Raw genomic sequence first — 15209 nt, forward strand, 5'->3', positions numbered from 1 at the left:
AAAACCCAAACTCAGAAAAGGTTCCAAAAGTTAGAAAATGACTTTAAACATCAAAGTAAGTACCGGTACCTTGAATTGGGTCAAGGAAAGAAACTGCAAACAATGCAGTTTGTTTTAACACAGAGCTTATGCGAGTTCTAAATGGAACGCCAGCCAGTAAACAGGCTGTTGCATTTTGGATCGGTTGAAGTTTCTGAGTCATCTTTTGCTGCAAGTTCCACTTGTAAAATCCAATCAAATTCAATAAAGATGAATGAGAGAGTGACAAAGAATGTGAAACAACTTTGCAAACTTTAAATCTGAGGGCAAAGCTACACTGCGCAGGGCATCTGCAACTTGATCTCCCAACATTTGCATTTTTACTGAAAAGCAGAATTTCATCAGAGCAGTGGAGCTGTGGGGTATTTAACTCTTCTGTGCTGATTTCCCAATTTACATTCTTGGCTGCACTCTCAAATCTGGGTTATCTCTAGGATCTGAGGGTGGGTGGGTATTTAAATAAGGAAAATGGCACCTGTATAGCTATATAGATGTTTTGATAACTTTTCTTATCTCTACTTAACAAGCTGCTTAAAGCCCCCTCTTCTGTATAATATTAAAGGGATAGGAGTCCTGGTTTCCATTCTGGTTACCCTAAAGCAAATATGGGGAACTTGTGGTCTTCCAGATGTTGTTGGACTCCAACTCCCATTAGCCCCAGCAAGCATGGCCAGAATGGAACTTGAAGTCCATCACTATCTAAAGGGCCACATGTTCCTTCCCCACCCCTGCCCTAAAGGAAGATGAGGAAGAACAGCCATGTGTTGCTTTTAAAAAAAAATGGGTCTCATTGTTGAAGGCTGCAGTTAAAGGGGTGGTCCTAGCTTTGAAATTGTTGAACTAAGATATTGGTTTTCAAACTGTGTTGTAGAAAAGCTTTAGAAGGGTTTCTCAGTGGAGGACCATGTAAAAACAGCTCCACCAAAGCTGAAAGGTTGGCAAGCCACTGAGCTGGGTGTCTGACAGCAGCACTACCACTGTTACTGCTAGGGACTATGTATGCAAGTTGCATCCTACACTTTGTTTCTCGAAACACGGTCTTCATCCTGCTTTATTCCTGGACCAGACTTATAGCTTATACAGCTGACTACAAAATCATACACAACACCAGTTTGGTGTAGTGGAAGGCCAGGGTTCAAATAAGCACATGATTCTGTGGGGAGGGCAAATTTCTGGTTTTAATTGTAAAACCTAAGAACATTTTCAGTTTGCTCTACCCTAACTGAAAAGTATGGAGAACACACTTTTTTTTTAACAGAGAAGTTTTGTAAATATGTTTAGGGGCTGTATGTGAGCAGGGAGATCTCTGGCTAAAAGCCAAGACTAAAGCTTCCCACCCAAAGAGCAGGTTTTTGCAGCACTATTCCTTTTATTATTCATCACTCATAAAATACCCCACTATGCTTTATGTTCTGACTCTCCTCCCTGGCTGGCATCTCTACTTGCTGTTATGAAGGATGGAAATGGAGATACACGGAGGATGGCCATTCCATGTTAGAAGCCATACAGTATGCCCTCTGAAAGAGAAAACTGTCACAAGAAACAGATAGGTATGTATGTGTGTACTGATTGATTTGAGAGACCAAAACACGTCTAGCACCTGTTTCCAGCCTGCAAATCCTCCAAATCATTTGCTGAGTTTTTGCGCAATGTCAGAGAACACTACGGACAGACAATTTAGCAAACAATGTTTTTCTATCATGGCATTTCATGGTATTAAGCAAAATAAGAAGCAATCTTTCTCTGCTATGTAATACTTGGTAAATGTTGGGAGCCATATCACCCCCTACAGCTGCTATATGTAAGTTTTTAAAAAGATTCAGGCAATGCCAAACTATGTCTTTATCACTGTGTGTAATTTGCCCTTGAGACTTCAAAATTCTTTTTCCAAGTGTTGTTTATATATTTTGAAATACTTAAAATATGTTTAGTTCTGTGACACATCTTTAAATAACCTCTTTTAGCTTTGTGTGTTTTGTGTAAGAACGCTTTTTAATACATAAATAATACTCCTACTCACATTATTTGCAGGTTGTTTACTGCTGGAATATCCTGGGCAAAAACTAAAAAGGATCAGGAAAGAAAAGTCTTACTTCTGTCCATAATTAGAGGTTCCAAATTTAACCCCATAATAGTCAGATCTGAGGGTTCTTTTAGTTATATCTCAGAAGTCATAATTCTGTGTGAGTTGTATGACAAGGGGCTGGGGTGAAATGTGTACAATCCATACGTGATTAATCTTGATTTTAAGGTGTGATGTTACACTCAATAGGCAGTTTCACAGGATTAAAAGCTACACAACAATGGGCTTCGCAGACAGAAATTTTGTAAAAAGTCTGTTGTTTTTTTTCCTGAGAGAGAGAGAACCACTCCAAAGAGAGTGGAAAAATCTTACTGACCTTTTTGAAACAACACAATTATCAGTGTGAATAAAGTTTTAAGACTGTAAGAACAAATAACCGACCTACTTCCCTAAACTTCCCCAATAAATAGTGATAAAACACAGTAGCAATGCATGGAGGGCCAGGCCTTCCACTCCATGGCAACAGAACAGAACTAGTCCGTAACTAAGGACAGAGCAACAGCAACCACAGAATAAGACAAAGCCAGCCACAGTTGTATGTGCTCCTGCACATAAGAAATGGGCAAACTTTCCCACATTCACTGCTCAGTAAGCTGATGGTTTCTATTCACTCATTCTAACTGCTCAGAATGAGAATGTGTCTGCAAGGAAGGGAAAATAGTGCAGCTTCTGAGACGGAAAGTTCCAGAACGTAGTGGGTGAGAAGCAGAAACTTTAGGGAAGATCAGTGGAGAAGACCAATGCCCACAGAAAAAGGAGGAAGAGAGAACAACCTAAATATAGGAGGGGCTTGGACAGTGTTGGCAGGAAGAGAATGGCAAGGCTAAGGAATGCGGAAAATTTTGAGACTACAAGCCAAAGAGGTGGAGAAATAGTGGGCTGAATTTCACATCGCTCTTTGATCTAACATGTGACACTGGCCAAATGTTTCTAGTTTATATCAGAATTATTTTGAAAGGGTCAACAAGCATATAAGCAAGAACAGTTTTACGGTTTACTTTGTTTTCATAAGTGCTTAATCAAACACTTTATAAAGGCTTGCCACTTGTCTTGCATTTCTCTATGTGGTCATGCTCCGCACTAGGGGAAACTTTACTCTCACTTGGTGTTGCATAGATCTTGGATAAAGAATGAAACAAAACCAGGGGAAGGTGTTTTTTTTAAAAAAAATGGGAGAAGCACAAGCAGCACAACAGAAATTATGTAAAGGTAGATTATTAAAGTTTGGATTTCTATAGGACCTACCTCCACTGATTCCTCGCCCTCAACTGGAGCTCTTGAAAAGCACTGCAAAAGATAGGAAACAAAATTACTACAAAATAAAAATATGTGGACTCTTGTAGGCACATGGTGTACTCTAAATAAAACTTAGCTCTAGATTTATTAAGCATGCCTATAGCTCCTTGATTATTACTACACACACACACACAAATACAGAATGGCAAATTTCCCAGAGCCCCTGTAGGCAGGAGGCAGATGGAGTTTGGCCTTGTGAATACTTCCCATTGCAAGCTGAGTTCCCTTTCTCTCTGCAAAAGTCAGGGCAAGCTAACCCTGCTAGACTTTTTCATGAGGCCAAGTTATAGCTACCTAACACTTTAGGGGGGCTTCAAAAATCATACTATTAACATAATGAAAAGATGGCCCTGTATAACTAACACTGTGTGCTGCTTTAAGAAAAGTGGCATATAAATGAAGCAATAGCAGCCATGAAAACTGTATCAGCCCCACGTCATTTCTATGCTAGAACTGTGAAATCATTAAATGGGAAGGGACTGGAAGTCATATGCTCATCCATCAGCAAGTTATTCTCCTACCAGCTATTTAGAAGATCAACCATGCAGTAGAGGTAACAGCCCATTACAAGGCTTCAAGCCGAGAATATGTGTTAGCACTGAAAAAGGAACCTGAGGAACAAACATCTCCATACGTCTTGTGCAAACAAATCAAACCACACAGTGCAGGCAGTAGGCAAATGTCCAGGGTGTCTAATGTTCTATTTCCCCCCTACAATTCTGCACTCTGGTCAAGAACTACAGTTTATTCATCCTAGATACCTGATCTGAAGGAAGTGCTTATCCCACACAGGCAGCCAAGTATTCTCATGGTGTAAACTGGGCTATTTCTATTGCCCTTTGCTTCACTGTATTGAACAACAACATAATTTCAAAACACACAAGCCCAATAGATAAAAGAGTAATTGCTCCACAGCCCCACTGTCCTGGGGAAATAAACAAAGGGATGCCCTCTTTTAAATGCTAAGATAGCAATATGGGGTGGGGTGGGGTAGGGAGATTGATTATCCACATATATAGAGAGATAGCAAAAGCTGTATCAGTTGAATTTGAGCCTGCCATGCAGCAAAATCTCAACCCGAAAGCAACTATGCGAAATCCGTATCAATTGCACTTCATAATGAATTAGCAACAAAAGCTGTAAACTGCCCATTTAACAACAGGTGGGATCAACTCAGCGGCCAGCTGGTATAAAAGCCCCTCTACTTTAGAGCTTGATATCTGCCCTAGAGAGAAATGTGTCCTAAGAATTGTCAGTATAGTGCAGTGGAACATTTAGGATTCATGTGCAAAACTCTCGTTCTGCCATGAAGCATTCATGGTTTACTAGCAAACTGCCCACCACTATGACAGAAAGGACAAAGTGCCCATATTGGGGGGGGGGGGGGAAGCACAATTCATCCACGTGTGCTCTGCTTTATAAGATAATGCAATTGGACTGTAACTTGGAATAGAATTCCAGGTACCCCAGGTGAGACTGTCCTAGTATCTATGATATGAAGCAAGTATTGGCCCTCTGTAAATTTAAATCTCTTGTTCTATATCAATAAACAATAAGAGCTGCAGAGACAAAAACAAATCCCCAATGTCATCACCCACTCCTGCTTCTGTTTGTTTGTCATGCAAGATGCAGCAAAGAGTAGACAACGTACCCATCAAACTATTGATAGTTTTTTATTTTTATCATACCCACACATTATCTATGCATATCTATAACCTATACATGATTAGTCATATTTGCATCTTGTCCCTCCCTCAAGTGAACTCAAAAGGGGTGTACATGGGTAGATATACCTCACCTTATCATTACAACAATCCTGTCCAGTAGGTTAGTTTGAGAGATTGTTGCCACATTTCAGCTATGCTAGTGTGCGTCATCCCAGTAAGATAACCAGATAGAGCGCTAATCAGTTGTTTGGGATGGGAGGCTCACAGCTGAGTATAGACATGAACTGGGCTTCGACATCAAAGCCCAACTGCTCTAGCCTTGACTCCACACTGCTTCTCAATGTAGGAAGGAGCATTCTGTGAAGGTACACTGCAGTAGCAGCTTAAAGGTCAAGGGACCCCTGAGGTCCAGTCGTGACCGACTCTGGATTGCGGCGCTCATCTCTCTTTATTGGCCAAGGGAGCCGGCGTTTGTCCGCAGACAGCTTCTGGGTCATGTGGCCAGCATGACTAAGCCACTTCTGGTGAACCAGAGCAGCGCACGGAAATGCCGTTTACCTTCCCGCTGGAGCGGTACCTATTTATCTACTTGCACTTTGATGTGCTTTCAAACTGCTAGGTTGGCAGGAGCTGGGACAGAGCAACAGGAGCTCACCCCTTCGCAGGGATTCGAACTGCCGACCTTCTGATCGGCAAGTCCTAGGCTCTGTGGTTTAACCCACAGCACTACCCACGTCCCTAAGTAGTAGCTTACAGAGAGTTAATAGGTGAAGGTGATTCGCAAGAGGCAGTCAAGTCGAATACAACAGAGGAAACTTCCAAGGTCACCATGCAATCTGGCCTGAGGCAAAATCCATTCCTTACTGCAAATCTATCAAGAGCTGAACCAATCCACAGAACATCAGTGTCATTTTCTTACAGCAGGGGTCAGCAACCTTTTTCAGCTGTCCACCGTCCCTCAGACCATGTGGTGGGCTGGACTATATGGGGGGGGGGGGGAATGAACGAATTCCTATGTCCCGCAAATAACCCAGAGATGCATTTTAAATAAAAGCACACATTCTACTCATGTAAAAACACACTGATTCCCAGACCGTCTGCAGGCCAGATTGAGAAGGCAATTGGGCCGCATCCGGCCCACAGGCCTTAGGTTGCCTACCGCTGTCTTACAGCCTAAACATGTCTCAAGAGGCTGCTGCAAAGTTAAATACAACTTATTCACAGAGAAGTACCATAGAAATACATAATAACCATTTTAACGCCAAACACACGCAACAGAATTAACCCAATAAATTAGTTCTTGTAGTCTGGCCACAATTATTTTAGCTGTACTGTATTAGTTATACTCTGCTAAATAGATTGGCTACTGCAATTAACTACACACAGGACTGCCTGCCATTAAAAGCTGTTCAGAAACTGCTGTTGTTTCAGAATAGTTACTAGATTGCTAATTACAGATGAATATATTATTCCAGTCCTTAGCTGCAGTCTGCTTCCAAGTGTAATTCAAGGTGCTGGTGATTTCCCTTAACTCAGTTTTGTAAATTTAAGTTTTTTTGCCAGGCATCTAAACTAGATAGTGATGGTGCTAAGCCTCCCTGGGGAAAGCATTCTAGAAGAGCCACAACTGAAAAGGCCCATTCTCATGTCACCAGGAGGCACACAGAGAAGAGCCTCAGATGCTGAACACAGGGTCTGGGTTGGTTCATGTGAGAAGAGACAGTCCTTGAGGTACTGAGATCCTCAGATGCATAAAAAGGTCAAAAACAGTGATTAGAATTGAGCATGGAAACTAACTGCTAACCAGTGTAGTCTTGGAAATAACCCAACAAAAATTACTAGCCAGCAAACTTTTACTAGCCTGCAATAAAGACTAGCATGTTGCATTTCCATGCTGGTCATGGAAGACGGGAAGTCCTAGACTCCATGGAAAAGCAGGCTTTTAGCTTCTTAACATATTAATAATAATGAAGACTTCAATGAAATAGACAGCTGGATGGTCAAAATGATCCATCCCTTCTTCACCAGCCCTCTGTATTTCCATGCTGATCTCATAGAAAAGGACTTCCCTTCTTTCACAGCTGGCAAAGAAACCAAGCAGGGTATCAAAAGTGAGATGGAGCAATTCGTCCCTCGTCCACTAGCTCCCTTACTCACCTGCATAGAATTTCTGGTTGCCTAGCGCTGTGGGTTAAATCACAGAGCCTAGGACTTGCCGATCAGAAGGTCGGCGGTTCGAATCCCCGCGACGGGTTACTGCTCTGGCGGGAAGGTAAACGGCGTTTCTGTGCACTGCTCTGGTTCGCCAGAAGTGGCTTAGTCATGCTGGCCACATGACCCGGAAGCTGTATGCCGGCTCCCTCGGCCAATAAAGCGAGATGAGCGCTGCAACCCCAGAGTCGGTCACGACAGGACCTAATGGTCAGGGTCTTTTATGGCTCAAATGCAAAACTGTTTTACATCCTTGCATATTTTGGGACCTAGGTGCCTGAAGTAATGCTTGTCCCTGGTTCAACCTGTCCATGTATTGAGGTGACCTTTGGAGACTCTCACCACCAGGCATCTCCACCATCCGAGATAAGTGGCAGACACCCTTTTCAATTGTGGTGCCTCATTTATCATAGGATTCTCTCCCCAAAATGATTATGTTTTCTGCAACAGGCAAAGTTATTTTTATTTGTCCTTCTAAACTGACATTTATTTCAATGTGTTGTAATTTATAAGTTTGAGTTTTGTATTTAAGTAAATAAGTATTAGATACATGGCTGAGAAAATCTCTTACATGTTGTATGTGTTTTTCAGATTGTTAAACTTGTTTTGTTTGCATGTAAGCCACTCTGGGAGCCTTTTTAGCAGAGTACAAATGCTTAAATTAAATAAATTCAATATATATTATTACAGCGGGTGAAATGTGGTGCAGTGCTCTCAACACTCACATACAGAAGTTGTCCAATAGAAAAAAAAATTTGTAAGGACATTGAGAAAGTTATGCATTTCAGAGAAAATTTCTGTTCAGCTAGTTTCGTCAGGAAAGTTGCGAGCGGTTCAATATGATGCACATGGTTTAAGCATTTGATTCACCAGTGGAGTCATCTCATGATTATGGCACAGAAAACGTCTACGTGCACCATGACAACCATTCCACCAGAAAAAACAGCTCTGCTACAGAGGGAATTTGGGCTTCTTGAATTAGGACCTTGACTCTCAGACCCCCAACCCCCACATTTTCTCCAGAAGGCAATGCTATCAGAATCAACAACCTGTGGCAAACATGGAGCGATACATGGCAGCAGACAGCCCAGGCACCAATGACATTGCTTTGAAACTGTGTGCAGCAACGTTCGGGAAGCGGCAGGGAGGGGAAACTGCATGGCAGATTTATTGCTTCTTCTGCTAGAAAGTAAACACTCCCCCCCACCTCCAGCACATGCTGTTTACAGCTCAGCAGGGAAAGCAAAAAAGCAAAATAGACCACTTAAACTAACACAGCCCTGGGTAGTCCTGGTCATCCATGTGAAGTGCCTGTGTTAAAGGCAGGCTAGTTGCCATATAGGGTTGGTTAAAAAAAAAAAAAAAGGCAAACCAATATATCCAGGATTTTATTTTGAATCGGAGCTTAGCCTGGAAACCTATTTTCATGGCAGTTGTGAGCAAGATAATACTTCTGAGCATACGCAGAGTGCTTTGCTGTCGCTCTGAAAGGATAAGGAAGGAGGACCTGCAGGGCAGGCGGTACAATTTTAACTCGGGTTCAAGTTCCTAGCACCTCTTATATAGCAATGAAACACAGGAAATCTACCTTGCACAGAAGCAACGGAAAGGCATTCCCTGCACCTCTCTCTGTCTCCTCAAGCTGCCACTCATATATGCAGGATCTGATGCACGCATAACTTTTTAATACTATCCTTGCCCTTACTGCCATTTCTTAACAGCCGCTGGTAGCAAAATACACTGCAGTCCTTATCTTCTTTTCAACACAAACACACCCACCCACTGCCGCGGGGAGAGGAGGGGGTGGGGGTGGGTTTCAACAACGGGACGTGTCACACGGCCGCAAGTATTTATTTACCGAAATGTATTTACCCCACAAGGAGAGGCTGGGGTGTTGGACCCATGTGCCATCCCACATTGCAACAACACGCGCATCTGAACGGACGCCACCCAGCGCGCGCACAAACACGGCCGGGGACACGGGTTCACGGCGCGCGCGTTTATTCGCAGTTCCACGGGGTACACGTGACACGCTTTGCATGTCCCTGCTTAAAGACAAACACAATATAATAATAATAATAATAATAATAATAATAATAATAATTATTATTATTATTATTATTATTATTATTTTATTCATACCCCGCCAGCCACTCTGGGCGGCTTCCAGCACGTATAAAAAGCACAACGAAATGCCGAGAATTAAAAAAAACTTCCCGATGCAAGGCTGTCTAATCTAAACAACCCATAATGTTTGTGTGGAACTGTACAAAACGGCGGTTCCCAGGAGCTTTTAACTCCAAAAAAGGAACACCCGTCACACGTCACCTCTCTCCCCACCACCCGCGTAAAGAGGGGGGGAGTGAACGTGTGAAACGGGCGGCGTGCGCTTGTGTTTCGCACACGCTTCCTTCCTGCCCCGGTGGCCCCTCTCCCTCAGTTCCTTACCTGGGCCGCCGCGGCCCAGCCCGGCTCGGCTTCCCAGGCTCGCTGCTGCTGTGCGCGCAAAGTCCCCTCGTCTCCTTCCTCCCTTTCCGTGCGTCGACTCCGGGCCTTCGCTCGGCCCCGCACAGCCCTGCCAGCCCCGTCACAGCCCCAGCTCCAGCCACAGCCCTTCCTGCCTCGGCGGGGCCCGCCTCCTGCGCTCCGTCCCTCGCTCGCTCCTCGCCAGACCCGCCTTCCTTCCCGCCCGAAAGCGGGGGCAGGCGCCGCGGAGCTGCCAAGCGAAACGCCCCTCGGCCTTCCCCACCCCCTCCCACCGCGTTATGTACAGAAGAAGAGCCCGGGGTCGCCTCTCGGCCGCCGCCTCCTCGTCTCTCCCGCCATAGGCGCGTGTCACCGTCACACATGCACACGGTTCTCCACAGAAGCGGGGCGCTCCTTCTCTGAGCTCCCTCAAAAGCGCGCCAAAAGCAACAACTATAAGTCGCCTCAGACCAGAGCAACCCCTGCGCTATGAGCATGCAGTTTAGCCCACTGGTCCAGAGGCGAGGCGACCCTTGTTTACTGTCCTCCACTCTCCCCCTAAATCCTCAAAAATGAATTGAAAAGCATTAATTCGGTGAGGTAGAAGCCTGCCCCGGTAATGTCCTTCTTTCAGGAGGGAGGGATTATTATCCATGATCTCCCCCCCAAAAAAGCTCAACAACTTTTTGCTCCCCCCTTTAACAGAAATCCTGGCTACGCCCATGCTCTCCTCACAGACACACAAGAGTCTATGCCAGTTATTGCACCTTCCATCCCTCTGCCATTATCTAAAGTGGTTTTTCATTGCAAGGCACAACAGCGCAACTACCGCAAAATGTTGTGGCTCTTCTTCCGCCCTCTTTCCCTCCTCTCTCCCTCGCTGCTCCCTGTAAGCTGGAATTCCCACCCCAAACACTTGAGCGAGGATACCCTTGCCCCCCTCTCCTTGCACAGCTTTCCTTAAAAGTGACATTTTCCATGAAGCTTTTGAAACAGCACACACACCCTTATTCTTCATCTGGAACATATAACTCTGGCCAAGTTTCCAGCTCTCAGCAGACCTAGCCAGCATGGGCAGTAGTCAAGGATGATGGGAACTGTGATCAAACAAAATGGTTTGTGCATAATGCCAAGACAAACCATGGCTGAGCATGAATGAGTAGGCATGCAGGTGCTCAAAGACTGTTGTCACTTTGCTCATCTCCTGGTCTTGCTACTGCTGCACTACCCAAAGCTAAGCAGTGGCTTGGTTTCATGTCCAAATCTGGGATTGTGGTTTGTCTCCCCTAAACAAACCATATGCAGTAAGCCAAGAACAAGCATTGACTACAGCTCATGGTTTGCTTGGAGAAAGAAACCACAAGCCTAGGTTCAGATGTACTGTAATGTTAAGCCAAACCATGGCTTGGCTTTGGCTAATACAGTGGCAACAGAACAGCTGGCTGCAATTTTTGCATTATCTGCATACTTGTTCACACTCAGCCATGGTTACATGCAAACTGCAACACATATTCCTCATCCTAATGTAAATGAACAATGGAACACATTTTTCTTGTATTTTTTCTTGTTTCCATGAATTGCCTCCCGTGGCAAATTTTAGCTTGTAAATTCCTGTCATTAGGGACTGCCTAGTTACTCTGTTGAAACATTACACATGGTACCATTATTAATAACAAACTGGGGACATGGGCACACACCTCAGACTTTCCTTTAAATCTTACAGCTCTACTCCCAATTCTCTTCCTGGTTTATGTTGTTGCCTGAGTATAAAAAAACCTCTAATGTGTTACAATTTATAATTGTAAATAAAATTTAAAATATCATTAAGCTATCAAAAATAAAAAGCATAAAAACAAAACCAATAAACAAATAGCAGAAAGGGTGGGTAGTAGTACAGACTCTGCTTCTGAAAAGAACAGTAAGAAAGGAAGCAGATTGTCAATTCAGAATCTTCATTCTCAAGTGTCAAGTTTCTTGGGCTTTTTTTCAGAACTAGAAATTATGCTTCTGCATAAGCCATAAATTACAACAAGGACATCTCCATCTCTATAAAGTTTTTGCAAATATTGGTGAAACGGCAAATAGGGGCTAATCTATTACCTTTGCACCATTTTTGCAATGAAAATTTCCTACTACATCCTAACTGGAGCTCACTCTTCACTAGATTAATTACAGACACACACACACACACACACACACACGGCAAAAATGTTTTTACTAACCTATGTGCTTCAGGTGTGGGTGAAGGGTTCATGGAGAAAATAGTGCAAGGGTAAAAGGTTTAACACTAAGGCAGAACTTTTCAAAGTTTTCATGTTGGTGACACACTTTTTAGACATGCATCATTTCACGACACACTAATTCAGTTTTACTAGCAAACTGGAGGTTAAACTAACCCCTTTCCAGCCCTGTGAGAAGTGTGCAGAGGGTTCGCATTACAAACCTACACACTGCAGCTGACACATTAACATGTCCCGACACACTGTTTGGAAAGCTCTGTACTAAAGTCTAATTCAGTCCCCCATTAGAAGTATGAAAGCACTTCTGTAACGTATACTTTAGCCTTAACTTTCAGTTTCCTTATCCTTCCCCCTGTATCCCATAACCCACTTTACTTCGGAAAGGGGGCTTGGGAATGAACACTTTGCCACACTCTCCGGGGTTCCCCCCTTCACAAATCAGGAAAGAGCAACCTTAGATATGCCTGCTGTCCCCCACACCTAACTTAATCGTTCTCCAACCCTTTAGCACAGGAGTTGGGAACCTCTGGCCCTCCAGATGTTGTTGGACTCCAACTCACATCAGCCACAGTCAGCAAGATCAGGGATTATGAGATAATCAGTCATCCATCTGAATAGGAACATGAGGATATCTCTGGTTCCTATTGTTACACTAACTCTTCCAGAACCCGAACAAATTATCCTAATACAGAAACCCTCCTTCGGTGAACATTTCACGTTATTCTCCCCACCCCATCTGTAAAAAAGAATTCATCCCATGTTTGGGTCATCTCATATCTTTGCCAATTTCCACATGCAGCATTGGCTACGTGCATTTTAGTGGCTTAGAACTCAGAAAAGTCATTTCTCCCTCTGCTGCGCTTCAAGTCACATTTGCATGTTGCTACACACACCCCAGATGGTGCATTACCTGTTTGGTTTCCACAGGCCATGGCTATCTCTAATGTACACACCTTAGTTTTTAACCACAAAGTGAATGTGGACTGAAACTGGATGGAAGCTGCTTTGAGGGGAAACAGATCAAACAGCAATATTTCAGACTCTCCAAGTGTCCCTATTTTCCAAGGACGTCCCTGATTTAGAGAAGCCACCCAGGTTTCTGATTTGATCCTGGAACGTCCCACTTTTTTTTAGGATGTCCCTATTTTAATTGGAGAAATGTTGGAGGGTATGGAGTTATCCAACCCCTGAGTCGTCTGAAGGCAATCCTGTATAGGGAAGCTTTTTAAAAAATAATGCTTAATGTTTTATTGTGTGTGGTTTTTTTAAATAGATGTTTGAAGCTGCCCAGAGTGGCTGGGGCAACCTAGTAAGATGTTGTGGGGGTATAAATAGTAAAATTATCATTATGGAATGGGACATCCCTATTTTCATCGCAGAAATCTTGGAAGGTATGATATTTCTTGAGACAATACAAAATAGATATGGATTGTGGCTAATGTCATGTGTGCATAGATTCAAACAACAGCAGAGGGAGCACTGTGGAGCTGGGGTAAACAGTAATATGTACACAGCCATAAATCCCTCTACTCCCCCTTTTTTCAAATCTACATAGCAATTACTCATCTCACACACACCAGTTTCTCAGGCTTTGTGTACCTCCTTCAAACTTTTATTGTAAATGTCATTACAATAATTGTGGCACCCTGGTTTTTCTGGATGACTCCTTTGAGAAGAAGATGGTTGACCAAAGAACCCCAACCTCCCATTCAACAAAGTGTCCTGCTAGCAAGTCTTTTTGGCTTCATACACACTGCACATCTGAAGCACATTCAAAGCATATGACTTTCCCCAATGAATCCTGGGAACTGTGGTTTATTAAGAGTGCTAAGAACTATAGCTCTGTCAGAGGGTAAATTACAGTTCCCAGGACTCTTAGGGTGGGGGATTTACATTCTAAATGTATGATGTGTATGCAACCCATGTAACAGTCATAACACCACTCTTCAACTTCTGGCAATATTTATTTCAATAGCGGATGCTATTTTAAGAGCACCCAGGTGAATACCATATTTTTCCGTGTATAAGACGCCCCCATGTATAAGACGACCCTTTTTTTTTTAACCCAAAATTAAGAAATTAAGTTGTTTAGCTTCCACCAATCGCTCACCCGCCTGCCCACCACTGCTGATCGCTTGCCACAGTCACTGCCAATCGCACATCTCGCCACAGCCGCCAATTGTCTGCCTGCTTGCCGCCACCAACAACCCACCCGCCCACTTGCCACAGCCACCAATCGCCACCAATTGCCACAGCCACCAATTGCCACAGCCACAGCCAATCGCAGACAGGCCTTGCCGCAGCCACCAATCACCCACCCAATCGCCGCTGCCAATCTCCTGCTTGCTGCTATTAATCGCACGTCCCCCTCTGCATTCACTATCTGTGTATAAGACGACACCCAATTCTTGCCTTTTTTTTTTTTTTTTAGCAAAAAGCATTGTCTTATACGCAGAAAAATACGGTAAATGGGTAGTGGTGCTGTCATCCGAATCACCAATATGCCACCACACTAATGGTCTATCAAGCAGAACTGCCTCCACAAGCAGTCAACTTGCTCAAATACAGTAACTGAGCCTAAACCACCCCAACTTCAGTTACCAGTACAAATTGTCTCTTAACACACACCTTATTCATTTGGCACTGGCCCCTTCTTTCACCCATAGGCCCCCTTTGAATCCTCTCATCCTTGCCTCCTATGCATTATAAGCCAAGCCAACCATCTGCTATTCTGTTTCACTCCACCCAGATTGCTTGCAGACGACCTATTTAGAATCATCCTGATTTGTTTGTGCAACGTTTGCAGGGAGATTAAACAATGTTGGCTACATAATGAGCATTATTTATTCTTTGTTTGTGGGGAGGGGAGGTTATATGATGTGGCGAACAAGCTTTCCCCCCAAACCTTTTAGTGCATGTTCCTGTCACTTCCCTTATTATAAAAAAAAAGCCTGTAGCTGTGTGCATATATTGCTGACATAAAATTCACCTACTTCATTCTTTTTCTCATTTTGAATTGAAGCTGGTTTGCAAGGGAAATGCACCAATGCAAAGTACTTCATAAGAAACAACAGGACAGATGCAGGATAGACACAGACTGTTGCTAATGTCATGTGTACACCACTTTCCAAATCTGTAGTGGGAGCACACTGGGTGCAAGAGTAAACAGGAGTGTGTACACAGCCTGATTGTTTTGGGAAGTGGGTT

General features: G+C 43.6%; 1 protein-coding gene and 1 long non-coding RNA gene across 7 annotated transcripts in view; one reads left to right on the forward strand and one right to left on the reverse strand.

Moving 5' to 3' along the window:
• LOC308462149 overlaps window positions 1-15209 on the forward strand; it is a 182916-nt gene that overhangs the window by 112433 nt on the left and 55274 nt on the right. The window lies entirely within an intron of this gene.
• Window positions 1-15209, reverse strand: part of LOC308462038 (signal transducer and activator of transcription 5B) — a 67386-nt gene that overhangs the window by 50804 nt on the left and 1373 nt on the right. For 2 of the 6 annotated variants that reach the window (XM_080979321.1, XM_080979318.1), the window contains exons 1-2: window positions 9745-9946; window positions 3368-3409 (exon numbers count right to left, since the gene is read on the reverse strand). The gene's annotated coding sequence lies outside the window, so the exon portion shown is untranslated. Of the gene's footprint in view, window positions 1-2059; window positions 2103-3367; window positions 3410-9744; window positions 9948-15209 lie in introns of those variants that run through there. The other 4 variants (XM_080979323.1, XM_080979320.1, XM_080979322.1 and 1 more) reach the window with 3 other exon arrangements.

The sequence above is a fragment of the Podarcis pityusensis genome (genome assembly GCF_964106645.2).
Source record: "Podarcis pityusensis genome assembly, chromosome: 13".
Taxonomy (NCBI): domain Eukaryota; kingdom Metazoa; phylum Chordata; class Lepidosauria; order Squamata; family Lacertidae; genus Podarcis; species Podarcis pityusensis.